General features: G+C 46.8%; 2 long non-coding RNA genes across 2 annotated transcripts in view; both read left to right on the forward strand.

The window, feature by feature from the left end:
* Positions 1-21,457, forward strand: part of LOC147578029 (uncharacterized) — a 42,172-nt gene that overhangs the window by 12,079 nt on the left and 8,636 nt on the right. The gene's annotated exons all lie outside the window — the stretch shown is intronic.
* LOC147578030 (uncharacterized) lies at positions 2,277-9,020 on the forward strand. The gene is made up of 3 exons (XR_015254719.1): positions 2,277-2,758; positions 8,238-8,340; positions 8,642-9,020. It is a non-coding gene; the product is annotated as an uncharacterized LOC147578030 (long non-coding RNA).

The following is a 21,457-nucleotide window of genomic DNA, read 5'->3' on the forward strand; positions in this document are numbered from 1 at the left end:
AATAGCTAAAACCTGGAAAGAACCCAGATGTCCTCCAATGGGTAGTACATACCTAGCATAGAACATGACTCCATAGTAAGGAGGAATGAACTCTTGACATGGGCAACAAGTTGGATGATCTCAAGGGAATTATACCCTGTGCAAGAAGCAATTTCGAAAGATTACATACTGTACGATTCCACTTATGTAATATTCTTGAAATGTTGTAATTATAGAGATGGAAAACAGATTAGTGATTGCCAGGGTTAGTGCTTGTGGGGAGAGTGTAGGCATGGCTACAAGAGGGCCACACGGTGGGTCAGCTCTGAATCTTCATTGGGGAGGTGGTTGTGCAAAGCTCCGTGGTACAAAATTGCCTAGAACAATTGCCTATAGATACTCACACATGCACACACACACACACACACACACACACACGAGCACACATCTACTGGAGAAATCTGGATAAGCTCTGTGGATTGTAGCAATGTCCATTTCATGGTACTGTGGTTCCATAAATGCTAACATTGGGGAAGGGGGGGTATAGGGTTCTCGAGACCTGTCTGTACATTTTTTGTGTAACTTCTTGTGGATCTATAATTATTTCAAAATGAAAAAGTAAAATACTTAAATCAGATCATGTCAGATTTCTTACTTAAAATTATTAGAAGGCTTACTATCCCAATGAAAAGAAAATCCAAGTTCCTTACCTTATGTCATCTGTTCCCTGCCTCTGTCTCTGACCCCATCTAACTTCATTTTATTTCAAAAAAGTTTTTTGAGTTTTTATTTATTTATTTGAGGGAGAGAGAACGAGTGGACGAGGGGATGAGTGGGGGAGGGACAGAGAGTGAGGGGCAGACAGAGGACCTGAAGCGGGCTCTGTGGTGACAGCAGAGAGTCCAATGGGGGGCTTGAACGCACGAACCATGAGATCATGACTTGAGCCGTTATCAAGAGTCGGATGCTCAACCAACTGAGCCACCCAGGCGCCGCTCCCCCCTCCCCCACTCTTTATCTTACTGATGAAGCCGAAGCCATGCAAGGGTTATGAGGTCAGGCAACCTTACCCCTCAGCTCCCGGTCAGTTCGGGACTGGGTTAGCCCATCCTTCTCCCACATCTGGAGCATAGGTGCATGCTAGATATTTTGCGGATGGAAGAGGGAAGAAGTAAAGGCTGTGATGAATCCCTGGATCATCTCTCTCACTGGGTTTGAGGAAAAGGCACAGAGGTAGGCCTGGGTGAGGGCACAGGACTCGGATAGAGAATCTGTATATGGAAGGTTAGAGACGTAGGGAGGAGGCAGCCAATGGGAAATCTCAAATGCTAAGCCAAGGCACTGGGGAGCTCTTCAAGGTGAAGTTGGGGATGCTTACACATTTTTTAACTCCACCTTCATCTGCTCATTTACCTAGGTGCTGTTTTCATTATTTGGGGGAGGCGTGAATCATTGCCTCCTCTAGGACTAAGCTTACTGCCATACTCAACACAGATACAGTATCAGGCAATCCATCAGCCGTAATGGCGTCTGTGTGTTTACCACAACTCTCCTGTGTCAAAAATAATACAGGCACACCTAACATGCCTACTTGTCAGCTACCATAAGGTGCCATAGCAGAGTCAGAGGAAAGGAATAAAGATTAGGTGGAATGTGGGCTATGCAAAAGTCGGAGGCATAGACTACACTCCAACTCCAGTGAAAAGAAGACCTTAAGAAAGACGAAGTGACGTCTCTCTTCTGAGCCACCACCACCAGCGTGGCCACCAAAGGACCATACTGACCCACTGTTACTCAACAAATACTCTCTTTTGATGGTTTCTCCATTTTTTCTCCGGGGGTACGAGAGAGAGAGAGAGAGAGACAGACAGACAGACCTGAGGGGATACAGGAGTGAGAGCCTGCTGTATGGGAAAACCAGATACACTGCTTTACAATTATTCCAGGACTCTGAAGAGCTGTCACAGGTCACTAACAGCTGAGTATCACTAGCTACCTTTTCTCCTTCCTTTCCTGTGGAAGAGACTCAAAGCCCCGGAGCAGCATGAAGGGAGGACACAGGTTTTTTACTTACTTCAGAATTTCACATACTGCCTGTTTATAGAAGCCAACTCACTGAAAATTAACAGACCTTTCCTTGTTAATCAGTGTTGCTCGGTGTTTCAGGGGGAAAAAAAAAAAAAATCTAAGTCAACCGACCTTCGGAAATGTCTTTTGGTCGGGAATTTAGCCACGTTGGTGAGAAACACGAGCCGCGCCCACCAGGAAGTGTTTCTGAGGCAGGTTGGGGGGGTTTGCTTTCAAAAGTCAGGAAGGTGCAAAAATGCGAGTTGAGTCCCTGCCTGACAGGTGCTTACACTTCGCCCGTGACTTTATGGTTGTGTGACCCCTGTTGTCTTTTAATGTTTCAACCGTCTAGCCCCTGCTCCCCTAATGAAAAGGGACAAGGGCAGGTGTGTCAGTCAGGGTCCTGTGGCAGGAAGACGTACACCTGGATGGAACTTGGAAGCGAATTGGACAAAGGGATGATTTCATAGAGGCAAGGGCAGGAAGGGGAACTGCCAGGACTGCGGGGGCGACCGGGACTGGCTGCGGTGGGCAGTCTCCGCCACCACTTAGGCCTCTCGGGAGCTGGACTCATGAAGGAGGGACTCCCCGGGGTTGGGGGCTGAGGTCCTGGAGGGGTGCAGCCATTACTGGCGCGTGGAGGGATGGGTCTAGCTCTCCATCTCCCGCCAGCGCCAGACCCAACTGGAACTCAGAGACCAACGGAGCCCAGGTTGGTGGCCCACAGCATCAGCTGCTTGGGACGCAGAGCAAGCGCAGGAGGGAGGGGAGTGTGGTGGGGGGGGGGTGGCAAAGAGAGCGAAGTTTCCCGATTCACGTCGGTGGGTTTGGTATCCCCGGTGAAGAGAAATGCGACGCAGCAGATTCCCTCCGGATAGGACCACCCAGGAGAGGAGGTGAAAGTGGATGAGAAATTTCGTGGTGGTTTCTTTTTCTCGTAACAAGCGATGAAATCGCCCAGACCTGGACTCTGCAGGGAACGAGTGAAGCAGAGGGAGGAGATTGGGCGCTTGAAGCTCGTCTCCAGAGGCCACGGGCAGCCTGGCTTTGAAGCAGTTGTGCTATGTTGGGGGTGATTTCTGGCCTGTTCCTGCCAAAAATGTGCTCCGTTTTGCAAGGAACTCAGGCAAAGGTTGATTTAAGAGGCCTGGGCTCTCTGAGAACTCGTCTTGGCCGAAGAGGAGCTAACTTAGGTCGCAAGGCCACACTCAAAGGTACACCTTTCCTCCGATCTTCTCTCCTGACATTCAGAGCCTCGTCTTTTGCCCTTTCCATTCAAAAGTCTCAAAGGCACCTCGAAGTCCATTTACTTAAAACCAGCCTCATGGTGTCTCTCTCAAAACCAACCCTTCTACACTGCCTCTTTTGGTGAATAACTTCACTGACTCTCCAGCAATGTGGCGTCCTTCTTAACACCTTCTCTCCCATCTCCTCAAACGCCGAGTCCTGTTGATTTTACATCTCTCTCCAGTCTGATCCTATCTCCTGACTCTAAGCTACCATCACCTCCCCCTTGAACTCTGGCAACCACCTGCTAATTTGCTTGCAAATACTCCCCTCTAGTCTCTTCTCCAATTCGTTTTCCACAGGGCAGCGGCGGCCATCTTTTCAAAGGACATATGGCCACGTGTCTCTCCTCTGCTTAAAATCATCCCATGCCTGCTTGTTGCCCTGAGCAGACTCCTTCACAAGGTTTGTAGGCCCTAAGTGACCTCACTCCACCCCACAGTTCAGCCCAGCCCTTCTAATTTTTCCCCTTGCCAGGCACATTGGCCTTCTTTTAGTTTCTAGTCCTGGGCTTCTCTTTCGGGACCTGTGAAGGCCAATCCTTTGCCTAGAATTTTCCCTCCCCTCTTCCCACCAGATGAACTTAACCAACTTTTAGATCTCAGCTCAAATGTTACTTCCTCGGGGAGTCTTCCTTGAATTCTAGACTAGAAAAGGCCCCTCGGTGAAATGCTGTTCTAACAGCCTATCCTTTTCTTAGTTATTGTGTTTGTCGTTACATGCCTGTGTGATTATTTGATGAACATCGGTCTCCCTGCTGCCCTGTGATGTTCATGGTATCTGAGTCCATTTCTGACTTCCTCCCCGTAGGATCCTTAGTGCTTTGTGTAGAGTCAGGCATGTGGAGGTACTCACTGAATCCTTTTCGGAAGAAAGGAAGCTTCTAAAGAGACTTTGTAACCTGGAAGGGCCCAGAGGGAAAGTGACTGAGGGTAGGTAGGTTATGACATTTGGAATGACTCGGGAAATATATAAACAAGTTGGTGGGTAGGCCATGACAATGGTGACCCCCGGGGAGGAAAGTACGGACATGTCCCGCTCTGGTGGTGGGTGTGGGGGAGGCATCCGAGATGGAGCACATGTCAGGGACAGAACACATCTTCTGTGCCTCTGTAGGCCTGCACCCATGTGGGAGAAAGCACCCTAAACTGTGTCAGGGGCCTGCTTTTGAGGCCTGGATTTGATGCGAACTAGTTGTGTGTTTTTCCCTCTCATTCTCTTTTTTTTTTTTTTTAAACACTTGTTTTTTCAATGTTTGTTTTTGAGAGAGCGTGCGTGCACGCGCGAGCGAGTGGGGGAAGGGCAGAGAGAGAGACACACACAGAATCCGAAGCAGGCTCCAGGCTCTGAGCTGTCAGCACAGAGCCCAACACGGGGCTCAAACTCGCGAACTGCGGGATCATGGCCTGGGCCGAAGTCGGACCCTTAACCGATAAAGCCACCCAGGCACTCCTGTCCTCTCGTTCTTAATTGCATCTGTAAAAAACAGGGTTGGGTTTTTCAGGCACTCAGGGTTCTTAGTTGTAAAGAACAAATATTGCCTCTGGGCAATTTAAACAGAAAAGGAACTGATTGAAAGGACATTGGCCCGCTCACAGGCTTACCGCTCACAGGATTACCAGGAAGCCTGAAGAACCAGACCCTGAGAACTGGCAAGAACAAGGAAGATTATACAGGCCAAACCAGGACCAGAATCTCAGTGAGGGACCAGGCTCCATAAAGCCACTGCAGCCCATGTGCCACTAAGTGCTTAGGATCATGCCACTCCTGTCAGCAGTGGGCACTGGACCATTGGCACCATTGGCCACACTGCCCTTGGGAACTAGATGTCGCTGCCTTTGCCGTTACCCTTGGAAAGAATTCTTCGCCCTCCCTCCTTCTTTGAGTCATTACCTTTTGACTCCAAAGCCTGAGCAGGTGAATCTGACACCCTGAGTTTGGTCATATGTTAGAGCTCCAGCTCCAGTAGCTCTGGGGCCACTAGAAGACAGCTTCCTAGAGAGGGAGGCAAGTTCTGTTGATCACCAACCCTCCTCAGACGGGGGTTCCCCACTGTAGGAATCAGAGGGTTCAGACTGGGGGCAGCCAATCTGCATCAAATATCCAGTCTTAGGTAGTCTCTAAGGTCCCTTTCATGCTAACGATCCCAGCAAAATGAGAAAGGATACAGCCATCACCCCGCCCCCCCCCCCCCCCGCCCCTTCCCATTAACCTGAGCAGCCTGTGAAAGCTACAGAAAACTTTGCCAAATCATTGCTTTGCCACAGAAAACTTTGTTCTGCTTTATTAAAAGCCCTTAGTTCTAGATACTTTGGAGACATACTCTGAGTGTCCTTGCATTATGTGTTTATTTGAGCCACTGAAGCCAGCCTGTTCTTGGCCTCCCAGCCCTAAAAATAGGGCATTATTAAATAGCCTAATAACCTGGTCAGTGCTCTCAGAGTGCGGCAGGACTGTGTTGCTTCATATTTTTAGCGGGCAGATGCTCTTTCTATTGGAGTATCTATTTTTAAACTCCCCAAATGTCAATCCCCTTTCAACTGTCAATCCCATTCTCAAAGACCTGCCGGTTTGTTTCCCTTTTGTTTTTATGACAGAATTTACCGTGCAATGCAAAAGACACACTGTTAACGTTTTTGGGGGGTGGATAGAAGTAACATTTTTTTTTTTTTCCTTGCCCATACTTCCTTCTTTTTCTGTAGCTGAGACCTAGGAGAATCAATGAAGAAGGAATTCTGGAAGTAAAGGGTCCAGGATCTTGGAGTGATTTATGAACCTTCTTTTAATGCCATTTCCACCCTATCTGCTTCCTTAGGCAAGTCGCTTGCATTTAAAACAGCCAGGCTGTGGGAGCAGAGAAAGCGTTATAAAATCATTCAGTGTGAATAGCTGATTCCGGCTTAATTTGTTACTACTCCAAGGTAACATAGAGGTGTGAATATAAAGTAATGTGACTGAGGCTTTAAAAACCTCCAGTGATCTTACACTTCCAAATGACTGCAGAACTCCTCAAAGAACCTCCTTTGGGAGAGAGGCACTGTCTGACATCATCGTTTCGCTCAAAGCAATTTTTGGAGTACCCTTTTCTGAACTGCCTTCCCAGGTGCGGCTCAGGCTCTGGGATGTCCTCGGTGACGGCAGCCCAGTGTGCTCGGGGAGTGTGGGGGGCCACCACAGGAAAAGATGCTGTCCTGTCCTGGTGGCTGCAGGGGGTTGTTGGGTGGGGAGGCATGATCGTGGTCATGTGGAGCGGGTGTGAGCTCTGGGGTAAGAGGATGGGGGTTCCAATCCACTCTCTACCCTTCAGGAGCTTCGTCAAGCTGCTTAACATCTTAGAATTTCAACCGCTTGGAGTGGAAAATGAGGGAAATCCCACCTCCCTTGCGGGGTGGTTGTGAATCAACGTGTTCGCATGTGTGGGGCTCCAGCACCTGGTAAAAATCCAAAGAGCGTTAATAGCCTTTTCTATGCCACGGTTTTTCTGACACGCTTGGTCCCAGCCAAATGGGGCTGCTTTGCTCTTCCGCGTTCAAGGCCTCTGGGTCTCTATCGATGTTCTTTCCCGTCCTGTCCTCCACCTCTAGGCCTCCTTCCCCCATACGCACTCCGTAGGTCCAAATCCCATGTCTCCTTTAACGTCTGCTTTGAATAAAAGGAATACTGGTGAACAGAGAGGTTGAGCACTTTGCCCGAAGTCTCACAACTTTTTTTTATTATTAAAAAAATTTTTTTTAATCTTTATTTATTTTTGAGAGGCAGAGACAGAGAGAGAGAGAGAGATTGAGAGCAGGAGTGGGGGAGGAGCAGAGAGACAGGGAGACACAGAATCTGAAGCAGGCTCCGGGATCCGAGCTGTCAGCACAGAGCCTGACGCGGGGCTCGAACTCATGAGCCGTGCGATCATGACCTGAGCCGAAGTCCGACTGCTTAACTGACTGAAGCACCCAGGCACCCCCCCGTTTTTTCTTAAAGAAAAAAAAAAAAACAACAAAAAAACTTTCCTAATGAAACATTACCTTTCCACGTGACATTGTGATCATCTGGCAACTAGTCTCATTGCCCTGCTACACTGAGTGCTCAGCGAGGGTTATTCTGTTTCCATAGTGTTCTTCTTAGCGTTTTGCATGATCTTTGTAGGTCCTCAAGAATATCCGTTCAGTGAGTTGTTTAAAAACGCAACTCTGGTCATGTGTCTCCCTTGCTTAAAACGTTCCATTTACTTCAGGGTCAAAACCAGATTCCCCAGCAGAGCCAGAGGGTGCCAAGTGATGAGTCTCCATGCCATCGCCTCGGCCGGCACAACCCTCCCCCCTAGCTCACTGCTCCCAGCTGCATACGGCTTTCAGCCCACTCTTCTATCCACCTTACTCCCTCAGGGCTTTCCCTTCCTTTCTTGCTCCCCGGAAGACTGCGCCCTCTTTCCCCACCTTGACCTGGTCTCTGGTCATGTCTACTCTCATGACCTATGCTTGTTATGTCGCCACTGGGTACCCGGAGGAAGCATCCCCTGCTCGGGGATAGATGTGTCACGTCCTGGCCAGGTCTGCCCCTCCCTGTGAGAGGGGACCCCCCTGGTGGCCCTGGCTCTGCCCTCACTCTCTTGCTGGGAAAGTCGGGCTGGGTGACACTTGGGGATTGGGGTCTGACCTCTGCAGGGGCCTCTGGGGGCAACGAGGCCTGCTTGTCCAGTCCAGCTTGGCCTGTCACAGAGGAGGCACGGTCTGACTTCATGCCACAGATTGATCCTGGCGGTGGTGTTTTCTGAAGGGACTTGTACCCTTCATCTCCCCTTGGTTCATACATTCTGACTGCCAGCAGGCCTGGCACAAAGCCATCTTGGCAAAGAGAAATTTTTATAGCCTGATTGGTTTAATTTTGTTTTCTTCCCAAATTCCTATCCCCAGGCAGAAATAATCTCCAAACAGCTTTTGTACCGTGGGGGATAGGATGAGGGAGCCATGCAGGGAAGGAAAGAGGACGGGGCAAGGACATCTAGACTGGAAGTAGGTTAGTCTCTCGTTTAGTAATAATGTGTTAATTTTATAATACTAGGAAATATTTACTAAGAACTAATAAGTTCCCGAGTACCGTACTAGGAATTTGCACATGTATTAGCTCATTTAGTTTTCCTAATTCTAACCCTTTGAGTTAGATTCTATTATTATTCTCACCCTATGGATTAGAAAGTTAAGGAGGTCAAGGTCAATAAGTAGCAGAGGTGGGCTTATAACTGAAGGTAGGGGAGCTCTTCCTGAAATGTTGGCCTTGGGGTTAAGAATCTCAAATTAAGTCATGGTTTCCGGTGCAGGCACCCAGCAAAGAATGATCATCAAAAGAGCAGATTCTGGAGAGATCTATGCATACCCAGGACATCCCCCAGGTGTCTGTCCACTGGCCGTGATTGCTTTTGAGATGCTGATTCCAGTTCACTGGGAAGCAGTCCGATGTCAAAGAGAGAACGTGAGCTTTGGAGTCCCACAGACCTGGGTTTGAAAGTGAACTCAGCCTCTTCTGTCCGTACAGCCCGGGGCACAACATCATTGTGACTCAGTGTTCTCATCTTTAAAATGGTCATTGTGATTCATAACTTGCATGCCTGTGAGGATTAAGTCCGAAAAAACAATCAAGCTTCTTGCACTGGGCCTGGCATGTAGAGAGTGAGTAATAAATGGTAGCTATTAATATGACACTAATGTGAAGCCCTAAGTATTTTTATTATCATTGTCCTCCTCTTCCTCCTCCTCCTCCTCCCATATTTTGTGACGAGCTGATAAATTCCGCCATTAATATTTGCACCAAGGTGTGCTGTCTCTGGAATACCTGACTAAAAAGAAAATACCGTAAAGGGAAAACCCGTTGAGCTGAGATCAAGCTAAACGATTTAAGTCTTAATTAGTAATTAAGCTCTTTACTGTGCAAGCTAGGAAGTAAGAGAGTAACTTGGGAAAAAAAGGAAAAATAAAAAGCCTTAAGTTAGTAATGCCAACAAATGCCTGCCTCCATTTAGTTAGGGTCTATTACGAGTTTGATGCCTTTTATTTTATTGTTAATCCTTGATGATAATACCAGTCCCCTGTGGGGATGGTATTATTACCATTTGACTTAGGAGGCTTAGGATGAGATTAAGCAATGTGTATGAAGCCGCCTGAGAGTCAGCGGTGGGTAGACTCTCTTTGGGGAAAGTGTCTTTTATTTATTATAAAAAAATTTTTTTTAATGTTTATTTATTTTTGAGAGGGGAGGAGGGGCAAAGAGAGAGGGAGACACAGAATCCGAAGCAGGCTCCAGGCTCTGAGCTGTCAGCACAGCACGAACCGGGAGATCATGACCTGAGCCGAAGTCGGATGCTTCACCGACTGAGCCACCCAGGCGCCCCGGGAAAATATCTTAAGTAAATAATTTAAAAAGAAAAGAAGGTCAATTGTTAAAACAAAACAAAACTCCCCAGACATTTCTAGCCCATATTCATCACACGGACCCCACGTTGGCAGGTGGAGAGGCGAACTGGTGCACATGAACCATCTAATGTAGCAGACTTCAAAAGACAAATGCATGATCATGTCAGCAGGGAAGGCGTAAAACTTACATTGGGTAAAAAGGATGGAATGCAAAATGGTGCCACGAAGAGTGTATACACGCTTCTCCGAGTTAGAGAAAATCGACATCTGTATACCCACATGGACCGGGAGTATTTAGCTTCATGTGAATGCTTGGTGTAAGAAGCTTCTTTGTGGTATTTTCAGACAGAGCAGTTTATTTTTTTAAGTTTGTTTATTTTGAGAGAGAGAGAGCAGAGAGAGAGGGAGAGAGAGAGAATCCCAAGCAGGCTCTGCACCATCAGCACAGAGTCCGACAGGGGGCTTGAACTCGTGAACCGTGAGATCATGACTTGAGCTGAAATCAAGAGTCGGATGCTAAACTGACTGAGCCACCCAGGCGCCCCTTGGGCAGAGCAGTTTAAATGCATTCAATGATAGAGAGGGAAAGGATACATAGAGAACCAAGTGTTTTAAAAAACGAGGTAGCTTTTTTAACTATTTAAGTGGTGAAACTAAACAGAAACAGAAAGTGATTAGTATCTTGAGAGGGATTTATTTATGACAATGTTTCCTCATCTGGAATTTGAAGATTCTTCAGATGTGTCAAGGTAACGAGAGAGGGGCTCCAGATTTTTGCTGTATTTGACAAAACATAATGGAAATCTCACAGTTTGGTTTCATCATCTTGGCGATAGCTAAGGGCACTAGAGTCTGAGTTCTGTTATCAGATCACTGGAGTTTGGATCTCAGCTTTGTTATCTGCTTGCTAAGTGCTGCTGGCACGTTAATCTGTTTCCTTGTCTGTAAAACAGGGTCAATAATAATGCCTACCTTGATGAGTGACTGCGTGGCACAGGGTGAGTTTTCTGTAAACTATTCTTTTTCTTTTTTTTTTAAGGTTTTATTTTTAAGCAATCTCTACACCCAACATGGGGCTTGAACCCACAACCCTGAGATCAAGAGCCCCACACTCCACCCATGGAGCCAGCCAGGCGCCCCTTAGTAAATGATTCTTAAACTATAAAGCTTCTTTCCTTTGATCTAGAATTATATCAATTCAGCCCTAATTTTGTTGCCTCAAGCAAATCAGAAGACTCATTTGCCAATTGTTCCAAGAACCTTGGAGCGTCTGTCTCAGTAGGTCCTTACAGCAACCCTAGGCAGCGGGAGTTATTATTTCCCTTTTGCATTTGAGGAAACGGAGGCAGAGAGACGATGAGAAACTGGTTCGAGGTCAAAGGCTAAACAACCAGTAAGTGGAGGGGCCAGGGCAAATATCTCCAGCCAAAGACATTCTTTGAGACCTATCTCACAGTGGCAAAACATCAGAAACACCCTAAACTGGAGGCAGACAGGTAGGTAAATTAGGATACACCCCTAAAACGGAATGAGTGTGCTCAGGTTGTCCCTTGCCCCCATCCTCTGCAGAGACTCTGGCCACTGTGAGGTCAGAGGGACACCAACGTGACAGCAAAGATGAGGGGGTGTGTTGAAGACACTGGTATGGAAGGCACTGTGACAGGTCAGGGAATAGAAGAGAGAAAACGGGAAAACGTTTAAAGACCTATTCTTATCGTATGCATCTCCTTCCTGGGTGTTGGAAAACACAAGGGGCTGGCGTTCTGCAGCAAGCGCTTCCTGGTGGCTGAGCTCAGCTTCTTCGGCAGTGGAGGCTCTTCGCAGCAGGGCCAGGGGAATGGTTTTACCTGTACTGACACGGCATTGTCGCAACGTCAAGGGCTGACGCTGCCGGGCAGAGGTCCTCGACACCACCTGCACAGGAAGGGCCAGGTTGAATAGGCAGGTATGGAGAAATTCCCAGGTGCCAGTGCCGGAACCCCATTCGAGCAGGGATATGCCACAGCCCTGGGCTTTCTGGAGCTTCTGGCTTACTGCAAGATGCAGACACAGACCCGCACGTTTTTGCCATAGGGCAGTCAGTGGCCTCGTGGTGGTCTACGTGGCAGGGTGCACAGGCAGAGAGGAGCTCTGCTTCGCTTGGCAGCGAATAAGGCTTCCTAGAGGAAATAGCAGCTGAACCAAGTCTCGGGAAAAGAGAGAAGCGGGAAGATGTTCCAGAAGGAGGGGCTTGTATGGGCAAAGATAGTAAGGCAAGAAAGAGCCTTATGCGCTCAGGGGAAATAGAAGCACCTCACTGTCACCAGAGAAGCGAGTCAGAGGTGGGGAGTGGATGCCGCTGGGGCTGAGGAGGAGATTGGGACCGGGTCCGGGCCACCGTGGCCTCTGCAGGCATCTGGGCCACTGGCTGTTGACTGCAGGGTTTAAAGCAAGGGGCATTTTGTTGGTTGGCTTGCATTTAGGATGGGAGAGACTTGAGCAAGTCTGCGGGCTTATTGGTGGAGGTGAGACGGCAAGGTTGGATACCGGAGAGAGGAGAGTCTGCGTTAAGGGGCTGGGCCCTTAGGGAGCAGGAGGCATTGTGGTAGCAGTGGAAGGGGCAGAGGGAAGATGGGGATCTGGGTGCAGAGGTCAATTCTCCTGCAGCAGGACAGAAGGCTCAGGGGCACATGCAAGGTCATGTCTCTTCTCGAAGAAGCTGTTCAGAGTGTATGTGTTTTAAGGGGTGGGCAATAACGGAACGAGACGGAGAGCAAACCACCCCAGTAGCTAAGGCTGTCAGAGGCGAGGGTCAGCTGATAGGGAAGCCAGGAACCCGTCTGCCAGTGCCATTTTCTCCAGCAGCACCTGGGGAGCTGGGAGCGGGAGCTGGGAAGAGCAACCGAGAAAGACGAGGCAGGAGCGCAAGGTTGATGAGGAGGTGGAGGAGGGCTGCTTTCAGGCAAACCAACCACGGGCTGAGCTTGAGCAGCAAGGAAGGGACAGGAGATAAAAAAGGGGCATCGAAGGCGAAGAAGTTATAGCTAGGCCCGTAGTTTCGCCCTGTGCTGGCATGGGCTGCTGTTTGTTGGCTGTGCAACCTTGCTGCTTGGCCTTGAATGAGTAATTTCACCTTTCTGGGCCTTGGCTTCCCTATCCGTAAGATTATATACTCAGTATGGTGTTCTCTAGCTCCAACCATGTACGGTTGTGCAAACCAGCATGTTCCAACCTCTTGGGCCCCCGGGTGAGTCATTTTCTATACCTTCTCCTGGAGCCGCCGAGCCAGTGTGAATCATTTTCCGCCCAGAAGGAGCCAACCCTGGAGTTGGGAACGTGACGTGAGATCTCAGTTCATCAGGGCCCGGGCCAAGCTCTAGCTGCCATTGGCCAAAAGTTCATACTCAGGTTAGTTTGCCTCAGGGGTCTCAGTAAACATTAACTACATACCAGCCGACCTCGGACAAGCCACTGAACAATTCACCCCTCGGTTTACTCAACCATAAAGGAGTAGTTGTACGCTCAGGGTGGCCACGAAGAAGCGTGTCTCAGCGTGGCTGGGGAACAAAGCCATAACCTCCGTTATTGGTTGAGGTCTGCGGACAGGTGGAACGGAAGAAGGAAGAAGGAGTGGTGTAGCCTCTCTGGTGAGGGCTCTCCTGTTGCTTCAGGGCAATTCTGTGCAGAAGACGGCAGCAGAATTTTGTCAGCGATATTCACATGGGGTAGGGAAGGGGGCACCAGTGGGACCCACCATAATCCGCTCTTTCCCTAGAAATAATAAGCAGAAGCTGTATCTTCAGATCTGTGCAGGATGGAAAATGATGCATAGGTAGTTTAAAGAAAGAAGAAAACATGGGGCGCCTGGGTGGCGCAGTCGGTTAAGCGTCCGACTTCAGCCAGGTCACGATCTCGCGGTCCGTGAGTTCGAGCCCCGCGTCAGGCTCTGGGCTGATGGCTCGGAGCCTGGAGCCTGTTTCCGATTCTGTGTCTCCCTCTCTCTCTGCCCCTCCCCCGTTCATGCTCTGTCTCTCTCTGTCCCAAAAATAAATAAAAAAAAAAGTTGGAAAAAAAAAAAAAAAAAAAAAAGAAAGAAGAAAACCATGGCAGCCTTACCATTTGTGCAGAATTAAAAGTCGTAAAGGTCACATACATCTCATAAACATTACTCACCATTCCAGCGACAAAGCACTAGAACTGCTCTCAGCCTTTCCACACATATATCGTACATTTCACACTGCCATCAAAGAATTAATATCCTTAATATATAAAGAACTCCTACAAGCCAATAAAAGTGAAGACCCTCATAATTATGTAGGTAGAAGATATTAGTCAATGATCTACCAAGGGGGGAATACAAATAGCTAACAGATATTTAAAATTTTTTTCAACCTTGCTGATAAAGAAACACAAAGGAAAGGAATACACAAATTTTCACCTATCAAATTACAAAGGCTTTACCATAAAAGCACATACAGCTGGCAAGGATAAGGAGAGACGGGTGCTCTCTACACAGCAGGTGGGAACGTAGATCAATCTAGCCGTTCTCAGAAAATATTTTGATAATGTGTTTCATGAGATTTAATAATGTTTATTTTTTTCCAATGTTTATTTATTTTTGAGAGACAGAGAGAGAGAGACAGAGTGCAAGCTGGGGAGGGGCAGAGAAAGAGGGAGACACAGAATCCAAAGCAGGCTCCAGGCTCTGAGCTGTCAGCCCAGAGTCCGACGTGGGGCTGAAACCCACGAACCGTGAGATCATGACCTGAGCCCAAGTTGGCCGCTTAACTGACTGAGCCACCCAGGTGCCCCTAAAAATGTTTAAATTCTTTGATTTGCCCTTCTACTCCTCCTTAGAGTCATTCTAAGGAAACAAGCCGAATATTTCACTGTTATACACAGTAGTCCCCCCTTATCCATGGTTTTACTTTCCACAGTTTCCGTTACCCATGATCAACCACAGTCTGAAAGAGGATGGTCCTCCTTCTGATGTGTCTTCAGAAGGTCAAGAGTAGCCTTGTGCAGCGTCACTATGCCTTCATCATCCCCCTTAGCACAATATTATCTTGAGAGAGAGAAACCACATTCACGTGACTTTTATAACAATATGTTGTTATAGATGCTCTATTTTATTAGTTGTTGCTAATCTTGTACTGTGCCTAATTTATAAATTAAACAACATCATAGGTGTGTATATACAGGAAAAAAACCTGTAAACATAGGTTTAAATATACAGGTTTGTATATTTATATATATGGTTCAGTACTAGCTGTGGTTTCAGGCACCCTCTGGGGATCTTGGAACGTACCCCCCATGGATGAGGGAGGACTACTGTCATGGGATAGAGAAATTGCTATATGTTAGGCATTGTGCGTGAATATGCATTATTTATGAATTATTCGCATTAGTCATACTGCGTTATCAATATGAATTATTTTATTTAATCGATACAATTGCCTTATCAATCAGGTAGGTACTTTCACGAAGTCTTCCTTTACAGGAGAGGAAACTAAAGCCTAAGGAAGTTAAGTAAAGGTTAACTGCGAAGAAGGAGGGAAGCTGGGATGATCTGAGTCTGGTGTATGAGCTCTTAATACCTTTACTTCCTCTAGGGACTCATTAATACACAGGTCCAGGAAGAGGGTGAAAGACTATCTTTTTTACAAAATAATTAAGTCAGGCAAATTGTTCCTTGCTCCATTGATCAGAGAACCTCCGTGTTTCTAATTAAACCAGAGAGATTTAATTAGGGTTCCTGGGCCTGTCACCTAGTCCTTTGGAAAGTTTTGTGATGAGTTTTACATAAAAGTATCAACCAGTCCTAGGTTCCTGTGTAGAATGGTGAAGTCAGCTACTGGATTTGGCACCTTTTTAGGTCGGGAGAGCCGTGAGCTAACAGAGGTTTGTAACAACAGGCCGTTGCTGCAGCAATCAATTGTTTATACTCACTTGGTTGCCAGTGTCTCCCCCGAAAGTGCGAGCTCTCTGAAAGCAGGGATCGAGTCTGTCTCAGTCATTAGAATAAGCTTGAAGGTGAAAATGGACTGTGGGAGAGCTTCCTGCGGTGTTTGCTAAGCTCTCGTGTGTATAAGAAGACCTGTCACAAGAATGGTTATTAAGTGGCATTGTTGGCATTTGTAAAACATTTGCAAGGACATCTGGATTGTTTCTAGTTTTTGACCATTTACAAACACGCTGCTGTAAACATCTATGGGCAGGTTTTTACATAATGGACATAAGTTTTTGTTTTTCTGGAATAAATGCCTGGGAGTGCTATTGCTGGTTTGTATGGTAGTGGCCTGGTTAATTTTTTTTTTTTTTTTTAAACTGCCATCCCGTTTTCCAGAGTGGATGTGCTATTGTACATTCTGACCAACAATGCATGAGTGATCAGTTTCTCAGAATCCTTCCCAGCAGTTGGTCTTGTCTGTGTTCTATTTCAGCACATTGGAATAGATTTGTAGTGGTATCTCCCTGTGGTTTTAATTTGCATCTCCCTAATGGCTGACAATGTTAAAAATCTTTTCATATGCTTATTTACCATCTATAGATCGTCTTCGGTGAAATGTCTCTACACACATTTTTGCTACTTTCTAGTTAGATTGGTTTTTATTTTGACTTTCAAATTTCCAGCGATATGTATCTAGCCCTTTGTCAGATACGTGGTTCGCAAACATTTTCTCCCAGACCGTAGTCAGTCTTTTTCTTCTCTTCACAGGGTCTTTCATGGAGCCAAAAAAAATTTAATATCTATAAAATATATTCTTTCCATTTTTCCCTTTATAGATCTTGAATGTTTTTTTACCCCTATGTTTTTCCCCCAAGATTTATAGCTTTACATTTTATATTAAAGTGTGTAATCCATTTGAGTTAATTTTTGTAGAAGGTGTGAGACTTAGGTTGAGGTCCATTTTTTTCTGCTACTTTGGATGTTTAATTACGCCAGCACCATTTGTTGAAAGGGCTATTTTTCTTCCATTGGGTGGCTGTTGTATTTGGGTGTATTTGTGTGGGTCTATTTCTGAGCTCCCTCTTCTGTTCCACTGATTTATGTGTTTGTCCCTCCACCAATGTCACACGGTCATGATTACTGTAGCTACAGAATAAGTCTCAAAAGCAGGTAGTCTGATTCCTCCCACATTCTTCTTTTTTGAAATTGTCTCAGCTATTCTAGTTCCTTTGTTTCCGTATACATTTTAGAATAAGCTTCTCTATATCTACAAAAAGTCTAGCCGGAACTTAGACAAGAATCCCATTACACGTATAGATTAATTCGTGAAGAACTGACATCTTTACTGTGTCAAATCTTTCAATCCATGAACTCCGTATGTCTCTCATTGTTCTTCTTTGAGTTCTTTCATCATCATTTTGTAATTTTTATTTTTTTATTAAAAAATTTTTTTTTAATGTTTTTTTTAAATTTATTTGTGAGACAGAGAGAGACAGGGCATGAGCAGGGAAGGGGCAGAGAGAGAGAGGGAGACACAGAATCTGAAACAGGCTCCAGGCTCTGAGCTGTCAGCACAGAGCCTGACACGGGGCTCGAACTCACAGACTGTGAGACCGTGACCTGAGCTGAAGTCGGACGCTTAACCAACTGAGCCACCCAGGCGCCCCTAAAAAATTTTTTTAAATGTTTATTTTTGAGAGAGAGAGAGAGAGAGAGAGAGAGAGAGAGAGAGAGAGTGGGGGAGGAGCAGAGAGAGAGGGAGACACAGAATCTAAAGCAGGTCCAGGTTCTCAGCTGTTGGCACAGAGCCCAACACGGGGCTCGAACCCATGAACCTGAGATCATGACCTGAGCTGAAGCCAGAGGCTTAACTGACTGAGCCACCCAGGTGCCCCAATCATTTTGTAATTTTTAGCATACAAGTCTTCTACATGTTTTGTTAGATTTCCACCTAGGCATTTACTTTTTGAGTAAATGGTATTTTTCATTTGTTAGCGTATACAAATATAATTGATTTAAGTATGTTTATATTTGATGACCTTTCTGAACTCAGTTATTTTAGGAGTTAAAAAAAAATTTTTTTTTGAGGATTTTGGGGATTTTCTACATAGACAATTACATCATCTGAGAGTAGGGATAGTTTTACTTCCTCCTTTTCTATCAATATACTTTTTATTTCCTTTTCTTGCCTTATTGCCCTAACTAAAAGTCCCAGCAAGCTACTGATTAGGAATGGAAAGAACAAGAGAACACGCATCCTTGCCTTGGTTCTGACCTTAGGGAGAAAGCACTCAATCTTTCCTCATTAAGTATAATGGTAGCTGTCGGATTTTTTTGTAGATGATCTTTGACCAATTAAGACGTTTCCTTCTACTCCTATTTTTTTTCTGAGAGTTTTATCATAAGTGAGTGTTGAATTTTGTCAAAAGACTTTCCCCATTGATTGATACGATCATATGATTGTCCTTCTTTAGCCTAACGCAGTAGATTTTTGAACACTGAACCATTTTTGCATCCCTGGAATACATGTTACTTGGTCATGGTGTATAATTCTTTCTTTATATGTCCTGGATTCTATTTGCTGATATTTTGCTAAGGATTTTACATCTATATTCATAAGGCATATCGATCTGTGGTTTTCTTTTTTTAGGATTGTCTTTGTCTGGTTTTGGTATCAGGGTAATATTAGCTTCAGAAAATGAACCGAGAGGAACTCTATCCTCTTCTATTTTCTGAAAGAGTTGATGTAGTACTAGTGTTAATTCTAAATTAGACCTTTAGTAGAATTGTCCAATGAAAGCATCCGAGGCTAGATATTTGCTTTTGAAGAGTTTAAATGGATCCAAGTTCATGAATAGACAGGATTATAGAGGAAGTGCAAAGATTGCCGAGGGTCAGAGATGTGAGAGGAGAAAGGGAGGGGTGGTTAGGGGGAGCAGGTAGGAATTTTAGTGCAGTGAAACCATTCTACATGAAACTATCATGGTGGATACGTGTCGGCATCCATTTGTCAAAGCATGTACAACACAGGAAGTGAACTCTGATGCAAACCACTCACTTTGGGTGGTGGTCATGTCCCCACGTAGGCTCATCACTGTAACACAGGTACCACTCTGGTGGGCGATGTTGATGAGGGTGGTGGGCTAGGCTTGGATGTGTGTGGCAGGAGTATGTGGGAACTCTACATCCTGCTCAGTTTTGTTGTGAAGCTGAAACTGCTCTCAAGAATAGACTCTTAATTTAAAACCCCCCCGAGTCTGTGTGGTTACAAAATGGGCGCCTTATCCGCCATTGTCCCCATCGCCATTCAGCCTGTGACGCCTGTTGTACCTGTATTCAGCTGCCCACACATAGACTCCTTGGGTCTTCTTTCTGTAGGCCATTTTGCCTAAGCCTGGGGCTGCCCTCCGCTGACTCCTCTGACCTGCTATTCCTGCCATCTCCCTCTTCCCTGTGACTTAGCAGGTCTTGAGCCTGGGGATCCACCGGCTTGAGTGACAACCTCCCTAAGCCCCATTTCCTCCTCTGTATACGACGGGGGATACCTGAGATGAGGATGCGAGGTACCCAGGGTGCTGCCGGGAACAAGGTAGGATTTCTTCCCTTTCCTTCCTCCCCTCTCCATGCCGCTGCTGAGGGTGCTGTGGAAAGGCAGCCCTTTCAGAGTAAGAAGGAGGGACACCCAGTGAGGGAGAGAGTGAGGAATGGGGACCCTCTGGGACCTGCAAGCAGCCGCCGGGCAACCAGCACCCTTCCCCACAACGGACGCCCATCTCAAGATAGGTTTGTTTCCCGGGTCCCCAGAGGGTGGGGGTGGGAGCAGGGAGCACATGGGGTTATGGGGGAAGGATGTTGTTTTTCAACAGACAAGAGTGACTCCATTTCCGATTCTCACAGGCGACCTGAATGCCCGTCACATCAGGCAGGGAGAGCTGCCCAGATCTGACACTATCCCCTTGTAGCAGCGGCTGGCAGGCCCCAAGGGGTGAGAGGGGATGCCTGCGGGCTGGTGGAGGCTGAATGAATTTAGTGCCTGTGAATGAGGCGGGATTGGCAGCCCTTGAGACAAACTCCCTCTTTGTCCCTGAGCTGTACCTCCCAGACGAGGGCAATGCCAACTTTCTTCACTCCATCCTGTCCACATTCTTTGGCCCAACTCAGCTGTGAGGAGAGGCACAGAGGCTCCCATGTTTTAGGCCCCCAAAAGAATCCGTTAATTTGCGCCTCGGAGACCCGCAAGCAGCCTGCAGCCTGCGTGGCTGGAGTCACAGAGCCGACAGTTGCCAAGACAGCAGTTCTCGAACATTTCTGACTGTAGCCCACGGTGAGAACTGAGTTTCGCGTCATGACCCAGGGACACACACAGGCATGCACGTTCATGTACGTTCTCACACAGAGTTTAGACAATAGTGCAGGAAAGACGGATTTTATTTTGTGCATCTTGTTTCTGTGCGCACGTGCGTGTGTGGTCGCGATAGAAATCGTATTTCTGGCTGTGGATGGTGTTAAGAAAAGACCGAGAAACACTTGTGTAGATCACGCTTTCCCCAACTCTATATTAAACCGCCAGCTCGGAGAGTGACGAAACATGTTAGCATATTAAACACCCTGGAGATTCCTGCAGGAAAGAGATTTGTTGGCTTTGCTGACCAAGTGCATGAATTGTCTCCCTCCTTTCCCTGAATGTTTACGCTACTATCTCACGGAACCAGTATTTCACAGAACGTAGGCCTGGAAGGAATTTGAACAGTCCTCTAGAATTTCCTCAGGGGTGTTAGTGACAGGGTAAGAGGGCGTCTGCCTCGGCAAGAACAGAGCTGGTAAGTCAGATCATTGGTTTCCAAGTAAGATTTTGCTTGAAAAAGTCCTCTTGCCGAAAATGTTTAAAAACTACAAGTCTAGTCCAAATCTCTCATGGGAAACGGAGGCCCAAAGAAGGGAAGTGACTAGAGCAGGCCACCTGGGGGGGTCCTGTTAGAGTTGGGACCCCGTTTACTGAATTCTTTTTTTTTTTTAATGTTTTATTTATTTTTGAGAGGGAGAGAGAGACGGAGCAGGAGCAGGGGAGGGGCAGAGAGAGACACACACATAGAATTTGAAGCAGGCTCCAGGCTCTGAGCTGTCAGTACAGAGCCCAACGTGGGGCTTGAACCCACAAACCGCGAGATCATGACCAGAGGCAAAGCTGGACCCTTAACCAACTGAGCCGCCCAGGAGCCCCTGCTGAGTTCTTAACTGTAAACTTTCTGACTCTACCTCCAGGGTGAGGTAAACACAGGTGCAGGGGGGCTGGAGGTCTAGGGTCTGGGGGCAGTGGGGGGGCGGGCATCAGAGGGCCTGGCCTTGTCCCTCTTCCCTTGCTCCGTTGCTGACCTTTTGAGAATGGTTTGACTTCTCCATCTGTAAGATGGTGAGTAAAGATACTACCTTAAAAATGAGATAATTTGTGGCACTTTGAAAAGACAGGTATTGTATAATAAATACAAGGAGGGGCGGCTGGGTGGCGCAGTCGGTTAAGCGTCCGACTTCAGCCAGGTCACGATCTCGCGGTCCGTGAGTTCGAGCCCCGCGTCAGGCTCTGGGCTGATGGCTCAGAGCCTGGAGCCTGTTTCCGATTCTGTGTCTCCCTCTCTCTCTGCCCCTCCCCCGTTCATGCTCTGTCTCTCTCTATCCCAAAAATAAAATAAAAAAAAAAAAATAAATACAAGGAAATTATTTATTTTTTCTAAGCCTCAGAAAGGAAATTCTATAGTACTAACCAGGAAGTTTGTAGCCTCATTGTACTGTAACTTAATGA

Source organism: Puma concolor, chromosome C1 (genome assembly GCF_028749965.1).
Source record: "Puma concolor isolate L17-30 chromosome C1, mPumCon1.1.hap2, whole genome shotgun sequence".
In the NCBI taxonomy this organism is placed as follows: Eukaryota; Metazoa; Chordata; class Mammalia; order Carnivora; family Felidae; genus Puma; species Puma concolor.